At 37.4% G+C, this 13,388-nt stretch overlaps 1 protein-coding gene across 4 annotated transcripts in view; it reads right to left on the reverse strand.

The window, feature by feature from the left end:
* The window catches only part of LOC122804151 (pleckstrin homology domain-containing family G member 3-like), a 1,602,862-nt gene that overhangs the window by 172,030 nt on the left and 1,417,444 nt on the right, over positions 1-13,388 (reverse strand). The gene's annotated exons all lie outside the window — the stretch shown is intronic.

Raw genomic sequence — 13,388 nt, forward strand, 5'->3', positions numbered from 1 at the left:
TCTTTTTGCATGCTTTATTGTTATGTCATTCTTTCTTCATAGATATATATATATATATATATATATATATATATATATATATATATATATATGTGTGTGTGTATATAGATATATATATATATATATATATATATATATATATGTGTGTGTGTGTATATAGAGATATATATATATATATATATATATATATATATATATATATATATATTATATATATGTATATATATATTATATATCTGTATATACTTTCTGTATTTCCTATGCTGGGCACTGCTTAGACCCATGCAAGTGCACTCAGACTTGCTTACTGGTACTTATATGTGTTTACTGCTGCTTATTTGTGCTTACACCTCCTTACTAGTACCTTATTCATTATGACAGTGCCACTTTGCTTGAATGATACTTAAGTTAAATATCTCATGCTATACTCTTATGTCCGTTTTACGGCAAAATGACATTAATTCCACATGGAAAATGATATGTACTATTGCTGGGCTTGAACCATGAATGCCTGTTTGTTAGGCGGATGCTCTAAACACTAGACTATTGAGACTTACGTTAATTCCTCATGTTTTTCTCTATTTGAATGAATATGATGTGTAAGCTACGCTCGGTGGAGGGCAGCGATGCTCAGACACGCTGTGCTTTGCTTACACCTTTGATATTGCCGCAATTCGAATGTATAATAGGGACACAGGGACAGGGAATTTAATTGTGAAAGTTCTAAGGACAGGGCTCAACATTCTACTACGTGCTTGTGTATTTACTACTTCGATTTTATTTCACTGTTCATGGACACTCTTGTATGCTTATCATACATTTTGGTATCCACGGACACTGAATTACTGACTTACTATTAGGGACAGAGTCTACTAGTAGGCATAGTAGGTTTTGCAAGTGTCTGGGCATGTTTACGCCTCTGTAGAATACTTGTACATGCCCCCTGCACTCGCACATGTTTCCTGTGCACGTCGAGGGTGTGGCGGCGCGCCCTCATACATATTCATATGGTGTTGCTGTGCCATCTGTAGTGAGGATGCTCGGCCCAAGGCTAAAACTGTTCTTAAACTGAGCTTCTTGAATCCCTGGGTATGTTTTTTACTTGAGCCATGAAACAGATATAGAATTCCTTAGGTTTACAGATTACCTCACTACTAAATTTAACATGGGTGAAACAGTTCATTCTATCTTTCTTACTCTACCGAAGCTTTTTGAATTGGTTAACAATATAATGCAGGCTAGCTTGAAGTGCTTTAGCCTGTCCAAGAAGTCCATAATATGGATCTTGTAAGGGGTCTATATTATATGCTTGAAGGTTTAAAACTTCGACTCTCACATGATCGACACCATATGAACGAAGTTTTAAAACTTTGAACAAATAATAAAAAATTAAAACAAAAAAACAAAAAATTTACCTGGACGCTCCGGGCAGGGGGGCAAGCCTCCCATATCCCCACTACTTAAATGTACCAACTCAGATATCGCACTAGATTAAAGTAAAGGGAAATATTCCCTATGGCGATCTCCATTGAAACTTGCGAGTTTTCAAAAGTTCAGTCATGTGGTGTCAACCATATGAGGCTCAAACTTTTGAATGTCCGCAATTTCTAATGGAACCCTCTTGTAAGTTACATGACTGATCAGGAACAGACAGTTCTCTGTGGAATGACACCATACCCGAAGTATTCAGAGTAGGCGTCCCAAAATATCTGTAAATTGTGGCAAAGCCAAGCTAATATAATACACAGATGACTCAGCTCATCTTTGTTCTGCAGAAACAGGAAAGGGGGTCTACGCCCATGTTCAGTAAAGTCCTAGTTAAACACAGTCATTGATTGAACAGTCTGGCCTACATCTAAATGTAGTGAACAACAACTATCTAATCCTCTGGAATTTTCCTTTTCTTTTTTCTTAACAAGAACATCTTTATTAAATTATCACATATGACATAGACACTCATGCATTTATATAAATGAAAACAAATCATAATGACAGTTTTAGTTGCAAACATTGTACATCACTTACAATCTATCCATTCATTGTCAGTCAGATATTACATAGCTCAATCAAATCCTGCCATCTTTTAAACCTCATTCCTCTTCTGCATGTATTGTTCCCAGAATTTCCATTTTTTATATATAATTTGCTCCTACCCTTTTCTAAAGATAACACTTTCAGTTGTTTTATCTGTTATTATATTCACTACTTCTAGTACAGTTGGTTTAGACTCTGTTTTCCATTTTCTAGTAATTGCTTTTTTGTCAGCCACCGTAATTAAATTCAGCAAGGCCTTATTATGTCCAGGCAATTCCGATTCTGTATCATAGTTCAAAAAAAATAATTTCCTTAGTTAACCAATTTGTTCATTCAGTATCTCTGACAGAGTAGTCTGCAGGGAATCTTTAAAGTTTGCCAACTCATTACACTTCCAGAAAATATGTTCCCAATTACTTCTTTCTTCCCCATCACACCTCCAACATTTGTTGTCCACCTGAGGAAAAATTCTTTGGAGTCTATTTGGGGTATAAAAATACCAATGAAAACACTTCTAAACAAATATCCTAAATCTTCTAGACATTGTTGCATATTTGGGAGACATACATATACCACTCATAGTTTCTTTGTGAATTTCATATCCAATCTCTCTTCCCAATCCTTTCTAACCTCCTCTGATTGATTCTTATAGTTATCACGCAATATTTTATATGCTCTATAAATTATTCCTTTTTTAACAACAGTTTCTGTTCTAGATACTACTAAAATCTCTCAGTGCTGGTCTTTCACTTAGGATCCCCATATTTCTTTCTCTCTGCCTGTACTCTGATATCAGTCCTTGATAGCAAAGGCAATCTCCAGCCTGCAGTCTAAATAAATTATTGGTCTCTTCTCATTCTATTACCTTTCCTTCTCTAATTATTTGCTCCCAAAACCTCGGTTCTTTTGCTAGTTTTCTCCAATAAATTCCAGCCCCCGCTTTCCTATTGTCTGTATCCCAATGACACTAATTTCTATCGGCAGAATCTCCTTCCTCCATTCCCATGACGGCTTAGTTCTTAGAATACTTTGTGCTACTTTATGAATATAATATTCTGTACGGTTATTCTTATTCTCCTTAAGGATCTGCATCCAAAATCCCAGTCTCTCCTTGTTTCTTGAACTTCCTCTGTTTCATCATCATCCCTTTCCACTTTGAATTACAGGTTTCTGCTTGTGCTATGTATAGGAGCCTTAACTGTGTAGCTCTGAAATACCCCTTCAAATTGGGTAATCCCAAACCGCCTTGTTCTACTGGAAGAATCAGCTTATCCCACTTGACTCTTGTCGTCTTCCCCTCCCAGACAAAACCCTTCAGCTCTTTATTAATTGCTATTCACAACATCTCTTCTGGTTGATAAAAATACCCCTGACCTGTATATAAAACTAAAGGGACTAAAAACATTTTCACTGCTTGCATCCTGCTATCCATATCCATATAACAGAGCTTCCAATTTCTAAGTTTTTATATTATCTTTTGTTTAGTCTCTTCCCACATATCCTTAGCTGCCACACCAGAATCCTTTTTAATCCATACTCCTAAATACTTTATTTTTATCATGTCCCCATAAATATGGATATTGCTGAACCAATTTGAGTATAGGTGGATAATTTACAGGTGCTGTCTTTGTCTTAGCTTCATTAATTTTGTATCCTGAAAAGATATGAAACTGCCTCAAAAAGTTCCACAACACTGAAATATCCTTTTCCTGGTTTTATCATGTATCACATATAAGATATCATTTGCAAATGCAGCCATCTTTTCTTGACTACCATACCAATTATATCCTTGAATTTCTGAGTCCATTATTTTCTTTGCCAATGTTTCTAAATATAATGCAAACAACAAAAGGAAAAGAGGACACCCCTGCCTGTTCCCTCTGCTCAAACAGAAATTGGAGCCCACCAACTTTAATTTTCACCTCCAATCCCTCATATATCCTCGTAATCCACCTTATAATTTTATCAGGGAATGTAAATGCTTCCATTACCTTGCTCATAAACCCCCTGCTTACTCTGTCGCATGTTTTCTCTGCATCAAGACCCACCAACAACAGTAGTATTTTCCAACATTTGGCTTCCCTCTGGATCATCAATGTTCTATTAATGTTATCAGGTGGTTGCCTCCCCCTTCAAAAAAAAACACAATGATCCATATCTATCAATTTTGGCATCACCTTTGCAATTCTTTTAGGCGTTATAGATGCAAATACTTTATAATTATGGTTTAGGATTGAAATTGGCCTGTATGAAGCTGGATCTGATGGGTCTTTACCCTGTTTAGGTATTACAGCCACCACCATTTTCTTCCAAGATGTTGGTGCTTCTCCCCATCTTGAAATACTGTTAAACAAAGCTTTCTAGATCTGTATCAGGTTTTTCCCTCCTAGCTTCCAAACTTCCATTGGAATACCATCTATTCCTGGGGACTTTTCTGTGGATTGGTCATACATCTCCATTTTTATCTCATCTCTTCCCATCCTGTTAGTAATTGAGCCTCATCTACCGCTAATCTTGGCATATTTAATTCTTCCATAAACATTTCCATCTGCACCTTCTCTTGATTTCCATATTTACCTGCTTTATACAGACTTTCATAAAATTTCTGAAATATGTCTAATACTTCTACAGGATCTCTTATCTTCTGTGTTATAGAGTCCCTAAACTTGGTGATAGGCCCTTCCTACTTTTTGTTGCCTGAGTAGTCGTGCTAAACTTTTTTGTGCTCCAGAGCTATTATCAAAAAACAGTTGCTTAACAGCAATCTTTCTAAACTCTTGCAAATTATTAAGGTAATTTCTGTTTAGCATTCTGCAGTTGTGTCTCTTCTTGTTCAGATTCCCCATATTCTGCAATACTTTAACATTTGTCAGTACTTCTAAGAAATTCTTGTTACTTCTTAACCATATCTCTCGCTTATTTCCATCCTATTTTTAAACTCTACTTTAATTTTATCTCACTATCTAGCTATATTTTCAGAAGAAGGTTCTATCTTCTCTAATAATTCCCAAATAACGTCCACTACCCATTCCTTAAATTCCTCTCTTTTCAACTGATAGGTGGGAAAGTGCCAGTGTCTCATTTTTATTTCATCGCCATGCATTGTTATTTTAATTATTAGCACAAGATCTGACACAGGCATTGGATGTGTCTCAAAACTTTCAGTTAGATGCACGTTAGTTCTGTCTAGCCTAGCCAAGTTTTTGTATCTTGGGAAATAATATGTAAATTCACATTTTCCATGCCAAATATTTTCATAAATTTCTTCAAAAATCTATAATTTGTTATATTTTCCCTTCTGCCCCCGAAACATCTTCACTGCCGCAAATCAAATTCTAGTCCCCAACTTTAGTAATATTCCCTGCTGAAAGCTGATTATTTCTCACAGAATTGTCTTAAGCTCATTACAGCAGTTTTAAGTGGAATATAAGTACATGCCAGTGGCCCCTAGTACTACAAATCTACCATTATTATCTTTTTTTTTATCCTCATCTATCACTATTGGAGCTCCTCTTACAATTAATATAAGTGCTTCCTCTTTTCCCATCCCAGATATTCCTCTAAATAAGCATCTTGAAAAACCTTTCTTTATCAAATTCACATGCTCAGTCCTTTCTAAATGTTTCTCCTGTAGCATAATTATTTGTACTCTACATTTTTATATAGTTCACTCTTTCTTTTTTGTATATCTGTGACACCATTTACATTTATATAAAATATAGAAAGCGTCATTAAGATAAAAAGTTATTATTCCCACTTTTTATGTGTAACAGCTTTTTTAATTATCTAGTTCCAGTTTTTGTGATACATGCATACACTGTCTGGCAGATTGATCTTTTATACAGTTGTTTCTTGTCATATCCATTTAAGCCTGTGACAACAGCAGGTACTCCAGCCATGCCAGGAAGAAGTAGGGCAGTTGTTGTATGACTTGTGGCAGCAGAGCTAGGTGGAATTTTGTAAATAATTGTATGTCAAGATGCTTGTGCTGAAATATTTTTATGAGCTTGTGTTAATTGTGTTAAAATGTATCAAAAGTGCACCCCACTGAAATGAAGAGAAATGCACATGTATTATGGTATCTGAATTAACTGTATATGTTTTAATAGAGGAAACTGGCACAGCAATGGTTAACCAGCTGGCTTATTTTAAGAAAAACAAGGGAAATGTAAATGAGCTGTTAAATCATTGAACGTCACCCCACAGTGCTAAGTAGGTCTGGAGATGGTAGGTCTGGGAGCATCCATTATCTGTTAGCTTTTGTAAAGAAGGCGGGAAGTGTTGTAAATGTTTCTGGCTCCTAGGCATTGCCATAAAAGCTCTAAATGTGTATTGTAGCAATCTGCTAAAGTCCCGTCTCAGACTTCAAAAGGAGATACTGTGGGAACCTAGAGTCAAGTGACCAGACAAGGTCATTCTGCCAGTCATCTTGGATATTATATTTTGCAGGAAGTATTCTCAGAAGTATAGATTATTCTGTTTGGGAAGCCTGACTAGAAAGACTGCTCACATACTACTTCTTGCCTTACACAAGTAAGTTATTAGGGAACAGTATAATTCTCTTAGATTCAGTCAGGAATATACTGAAGCTTAGTTTAGAGATATTGTTTTTCTTTACTTCTGTGAGTTTGTCCATCAATGTTGTTTTCAATATTTTATGTGATTTGAACTCTGTGGTTTATTGTGAATATATATTCAGTATTTTGATCTTCTTTTATTATCTATTAATAAATTTTAAACTTTTATCATGGCTGGTTCTTGCAGAGACTACTTAACCTTTGAGATTACTTATTTGGTGACACTGTGTGGGCCACTCCAGGAGCCCTAGCCATCTTGGTGAACTACTACCATTTGTATTAATATTGCACAGTGTAATTGGACACCCATTGTTAAGGGCCTTAGAGTAGCTGATTGTGAAGTGTCTGGTGTCAGTGATAACTACCTTATACTCTGGGCGAAAGGAGACACAGCAGGTAAACCTCTGCCAGTCTTTCCCAGGTGTGTGTGTGTGTGTGTGTGTTTGTGTGTAAAAATTAAATCTGTGTGTGTGTGTGTGTGTGTGTGTGTGTGTGTGTGTGTGTGTGTGTGTGCTACTTGGGGCAGGGACACGGAGCACTGGGTTTACAGAGAGGGTGCTGGAGGACTTGGCTTGGAGACACAGCTGATGACCTAACCATACAGCTGTACCAGTGGGGAGTCTTATTGGGGATCTGGAGGGTGACAGATATACAGATATCCAGACCTCAAGCTGAGTGTGTTCCCTGTGTGCTCTTAAGGGAAATCATACATGATGCAGAGAGGTCTGCATCTGGAAATACTGAGTGTATCCATTTGTATTTCAAGTGCACATCCCTCTCCAGTGACAGTGGTGAGGATTCAGGCTGCTTGATTACTGGCCCAGCATTAGGATGACACAAATTGGTGCCCATCACATACTGGTAGCAGTGGTGGGCATCACAGAGCCTACGTTTCATCTTACTAAACTTTTTGTTTTATTGAAAGCCCTCAAACAAAAACAAAAAATACACCCCAATACACCCCTAAAACCTATTAACTTAATACAACAACACAAAACTATGTACATCTTTTTACCCTTCTAATAGGAACAATCATCCCAAACTGACAGCTGCACTCACAAACCTAGATTAATCTAAAAGAAGGCTATCCATGCTAAGATGGATGGTACAGCCTGTGCTTTTACTAAATGTGGCCTGGTTTTGTCTTATATTTATTGCTATCCCAGACTGGGAGAGCACTTGAATGCTTTCAAGAAACATTATCTCCTAGCCCTTGAAAGAAAGTATTATTCTGGTTTTATTGCTCTTTATCAGATTGTCTCCATGCAGATAAGAGAACCAGACACAGAGCCGCTTCTACAAATATTTATTTGCTAATGGAAAACTTTATTATATCAAATGTTCTTTTTTTATTTACTTGTTACTAGATCAAGCCATGAGCTTTGATCCAATCATTCCCCAAAAGCACATATTTTTTTTTTGTATCAGGCTCTTTTGACCAGACTTCTTTTTTACTTTGCAGTGCCTACATATCTTAAAACTGAGAAATAAAAAAAAAAACAAAATGCTACCACGTGGTGTAAAGTCGTAACTATAGAAAAATGTATTTAACATGTCAAACCATAAATACTTAGTGCTTTCACCCTCTTATACACAGGGCTTCATCATAGTAAGCCCATTCAACATAAAACACTTATTTAAACAGAATAAAATCATGTGATTCTAGCATCTGACCTTAAATTGACACTTAGTTCTTAAAAAAAAACATCTCTACCTAAACATCTTGTGCTGTTCTCCTAAAATAAGAAATCATAACAAGTAAACAACACTAGAAGGCATAAATGTTTATATAAATGTTAAAAGTAATAAAATATTCAGTAGTTAAATGTTAAAACATTAAAAAGGCATTCTAAATTATTTACAATAAAACTCATTCCAATATTATATTCTATCTTAGATGCCCTAAGCTTCAAAATGCAACTTAAAGAACAACTCTCACTGATCCCTGGTGGTGATGTTGCATTAGTTCTAAGTTGCCATTCCATCTCTAGTCTCTCCAAATGTGTTTTAGTGTCACCTCCTGTCATTGTGAATTATTCTATCAATGACAAAAAATATGAATTTGTTAAACTTTCTACATGACAAATTGTGAATATAAAGGGCATTTTCAGTCATTTTGTTCCTAATGTCCCTTACATGTTTAGTTATTCTTTCCCTTAACTTTCTAGTGGTTTTACTCATATAGAAAGTTGAACATGATATACAGGTTGCAATATACACCATTTTAGTGTTAAAATTACAGTGTCCTGGACAGGGTATACTACGGTTATATCCATCCACTATTACATTTAGACCAATGTTAATGTATTTACAAGTCCTGCACATATTACACTTTGACATAACGGATCTGTAGCTCCTTGTATTTTTAGGTTTCTCAAGACAATTTTTCAAGTTATGCCCCCTACTAAATGTAACCTTTGATTTCTCTCCCAAAATCTGTTTCATGCCGTAATCAAACACACAATCCCAGCAGCTGTTTACTGCTGTTCTTAGCTTTAATGTGTCTTGACTGTAAGGAAGTACCAACATCTTCTCTGGAAACATTTGACTCACTGGACTAAAAGTCATCCCCTCATTAGTTAGCAAAATAGGGGTAAACATTTCTTCTCTTTTCTTTGGGACCTCATTTCTGATTTTGATTAATAATTTGATTGGAGACCCCCGCTCCCTAAACATACCTCAAACCTTTTGTTGTCACTAATAAATCTTGAAATCCTTACCATTTGTCCCTTATTGACACTTTTTTTCTGATACAACAAAAACTAGGAATACTGTACCACATAGGAAAACTGTGTGACTGCTAACAGTATACTGTGTGACTGCTAACAGTATAAATATAAGTCCCAACAAACGATATAATGAATGCAGTCCACAGAGGAGACAAAAATTGAATAACCACAGTCATAAAATATAAAAAATACATTTAATTATGAATGGTAAGCGCTTTCACTAAATAGCTTCATCAGACCTCATCTGTGGACTGCAATCGTTATATCGTTTGTTGGGACTTTTTTTCTGATGTAAGAGGTGACAACTTTCAAAATGTAATAAGGAATTAGAATAGGTATTTTTTTCTAAAGATACTCGATCCTAGTTTGTTAGTGTCTTTATCCTTATATAATAAAATGTCAAGAAACTCAATTTCCTCTGTACCTATCTTGTGTGTGAATTTCAAGAAGGGTGGTGTTGTATTCAGATATTCAATAAATTCACCAATTTCTTCAGTGGTATCTTTCCAAAACACTAGTATGTTGTCCAAAAACCTTAACCATGTAATTATTTTATCCATACTTTGGGAGGGGAACACCCATTTTTTCTCCCATTCGGACAACACCAGGTTTGCATATATTGGGGTGCATTTTGCACCCATAGCTACATCAGAAATTTGGTGAAAATATTCCCCTTCAAAGTATGAAAAGTTATGTAGGACTAGTTCCTTAAGTTCCATTAATAAATTTCTTCTGACATTGTGTATACCCTCCCTGTCAATTAAGGCATCACCAAAAAGTTCAAAACCCTCATTGTGTGGGATTACTGTAAATAAATTAATAACATCCACAATGATGAAAACAAATCTCTCATTAGTAGCTAAATCTCTGAGGGTTTCCAAACAATGCCAAGAGTCACTGAGAATATGTTTGTAACTCTTGACTACTTGTTTTACAATGAAAGTCGATAAATGCTGCTATGGGTTCAGTTTTAGAACTCATAGCAGCTACAATTGGTCTGAATGGGGGGTTGTGAATATCCTTGTGGATTTTTGGAATGCCAAAGATTGAAGGGACGACCGGTGTATGTACTGACAAAAAATATATATATTCATTCTGATCAATAACTCCTTGAGTCAATAAAACATGTAACACACAATCAATCTTGGCATAAGCACTCCTGATTTCATTAACTGATTCTCTCTTGTATGTGTTGGAATCATTCAATAAATCATACATTTTAAACACATAATCCACTTGGTTCATAATCACTACACCTCCACCCTTGTCTGGCTTCATTATTCTAAGGTCCTTTGATTCACTTAAACATTTTAAACGCTGCCTTTCCTCTACAGTCAAATTATCATCACCACCTTTTCCATTTTTTAAGATTCCACTCATTTCTTTTTCACAAACTTTTTGAAAATGGTTACTATCCCATTTAATGGGGGCATAAAAGTGCTTTTTCTTTTTATCTGATAGCATGGCCCAAATATATTGTTCTGCCTATTGTGAAAAAATACACATAGATTCAATTGCCTCGTGTACAATCTAAGATTAATCAAAACCTTTGCTACACCATGTTTAAACTTAGGCACAAAAGAAAAATTTTTTTTCAACAGAGACAAATGGGCATCATTAATTTCCAAGTCTGACAGGTTGCAAACAGTAAAACCATCACTAGTAATAAAAGACCCAGTTCTGTAGTCAGTAAGGTTCATCTTAAAACTGAACAAAGGAAAGAAGAAAAAAACAGGTACTGGCAACCACGCTGAACAACTTCATAACCTTTGTTTAAAATACAATTAAAAACACAGGAATGAGCGCTTGATGTATCTGAAGAAGGGCTTGGTCCCGAAAAAGCTCATTCCCTAGCAAGCCTGTCCTGTCCCACCGTAAGCTACTAGCATCGCCCGAGCTTGATACATCCTGCCCTCCCCATCTCCCAAGGCGTTTCTCCCTCTCACCACCTTGAACTACCAACCTGTGACAACCAAATAAACCCAAAAAGGGTTCCTATAAAGAAGGATAAGAAACCTGCTGCTGCCTAAAGTTATACCAGTCTTGATATGTCCTACCCTCCCATCTCCCAAGGCGTTTCTCACTCTCACCACCTTGAACTATCAACCTGTGACAGCCAAATAAACCCAAAAAGGGTTCCTAAAAAGCATAAGAAACCTGCTGCTGCCTAAAGTTATACCAGTCTTGATACGTCCTGCCCTCCCATCTCCCAAGGCATTTCTCCCTCTCACCACCTTGAACTATCAACCTGTGACAAACAAATAAACCCAAAAAGGGTTCCTATAAAGAAGGATAAGAAACCTGCTGCTGCACAAAGTTATACCAGAACTATTGTTTGCTTTTTTCTCTGATTAAGCAGTCTGCCTAGTGTTGTGCCACTCTGTGCGTTGCTAGCAGCCTGCCCTCATTCCCCATTTTGTCCCTCTTCTCTCTTCAGCTGCAGTTACCTAGGTCTGCCATTAGGTGTTAGTGCAAACCCTTATAGGTTCATAGGTTGGTACTAGGCTATCGGCACTAGGGCCTATACAAGCCTAGCCATAACAATTCCCTGGCTATTTCTTCCCAAACTGTTTACTTCCCTGGACCCCTGTCTATCAGGGTGACTGACGTGATCTCCAGGGTGAATTTCCTTTCTCCCATCCAATCGTCAAGGTTCCTTTTGAAGAGGGCCAAAGAGGTGCTCTGCTTGACATGTATGGGCAGTCTATTCCAGAGTCTGGGGAGTCTCTGGGTCAGGAACCTATCCCTCCAGCATGTTTTGTTTATTGTGAAGACACGGTTTAGATCCCTGGAGCGTATGGCTCTGAGGGATTGGGATTTCTTTAAGTGTAGCATGTCCAATAGCTCTGGGTTTGACATGGCCTTGCATGTTAAGCAGACATCTCCTCTGACTAGACGATATGCGACAGAGTATAGCTGGAGTTTTTTAAGGCGGTCAGTGTAGGGCATCTGCTTTAGGCCTGTGATTCCCTAACCATAACCTCATTTGCTCTAGGTTTGAGTTAAGCTTTCCCCACTGTACTTAGTGTTTAGCACCATTCTGTAGCTCACTCTTTGCATTGGTTACAGTCCACATTTACCCCAAATACAATTGTATCCCAGCTAACGCTTACCTGTGCTGTCTTGTTTCCTTACTGCTTAACATCCAATCCCACTGATTGTTCCTGTAGGCTTCCTCCTCTCTCAGCTCTTCCTGCTCCGTTTGCCCTGTGGGCTCACTCCGCTCCCCTACCCTGCCCCCAATTCTCACCTGCCCCCAGCATGTCTACCTTTATAGCTCTCTAACCACTCCCACATAACTGCCTAGCAAAAGAAGTCCCTCCTTCCCTCCACTCCCTATTACTATCCTCAGCCTGTTTTCTTACACCCACCCTCTGCCCTTTGCTTTACTCATCCTTCACCCAGCAACATCTCTGTCTACACATCCACACACTAACCATTGTAACTACTCCTCTCCCATTTATTAACTGTCTCTCCACTTAACTTGCATCTAACACCTATCATGCAAACAAAACCTGCTCATGCTCTACTGTCCTTATTTCAAAGCCTCATCCTCTTCTACCTACTCTACTACACTAGTCTTCCACAGTTCTAGTACTCACCTCCCTTTCACACAACTGATATACATGTTAAAAAAGACTCTCCCTCAACAACCCAAGTCTCTTCCCACCTCTATAAACATAATATACATTTTCTGTTTCAAAGGAAGCTCTTCCTTACTCCTTGTAAACCACTTTCCATACCTACCAAGCTAACCTCATTCGGTTCCAATACCCAAATCTATAACCCCTTAGAACATAGATACCTATCCATTCTCTATTCTAAATTAGTCACCCTCCTCCTCCGCTCTGGAGATATACACCCTAACCCAGGGCCTTCAAATAACTCCACTTCCAAACCAAACTCACATAGTTCTCCCGTCCCCCACAAATCTCTTCTCCTTGCTACACTTAATGCCAGGAGCCTTTGTAATAAAATACCTGCCTTTCATGCCTGGATCTCCAACAACAAACCTGATATTCTCTGATAGGTTCATAGGTAGGTACTA

The sequence above is a fragment of the Protopterus annectens genome, chromosome 6.part0 (assembly GCF_019279795.1).
Source record: "Protopterus annectens isolate FY-2018-M chromosome 6.part0, PAN1.0, whole genome shotgun sequence".
NCBI lineage: Eukaryota > Metazoa > Chordata > Ceratodontiformes > Protopteridae > Protopterus > Protopterus annectens.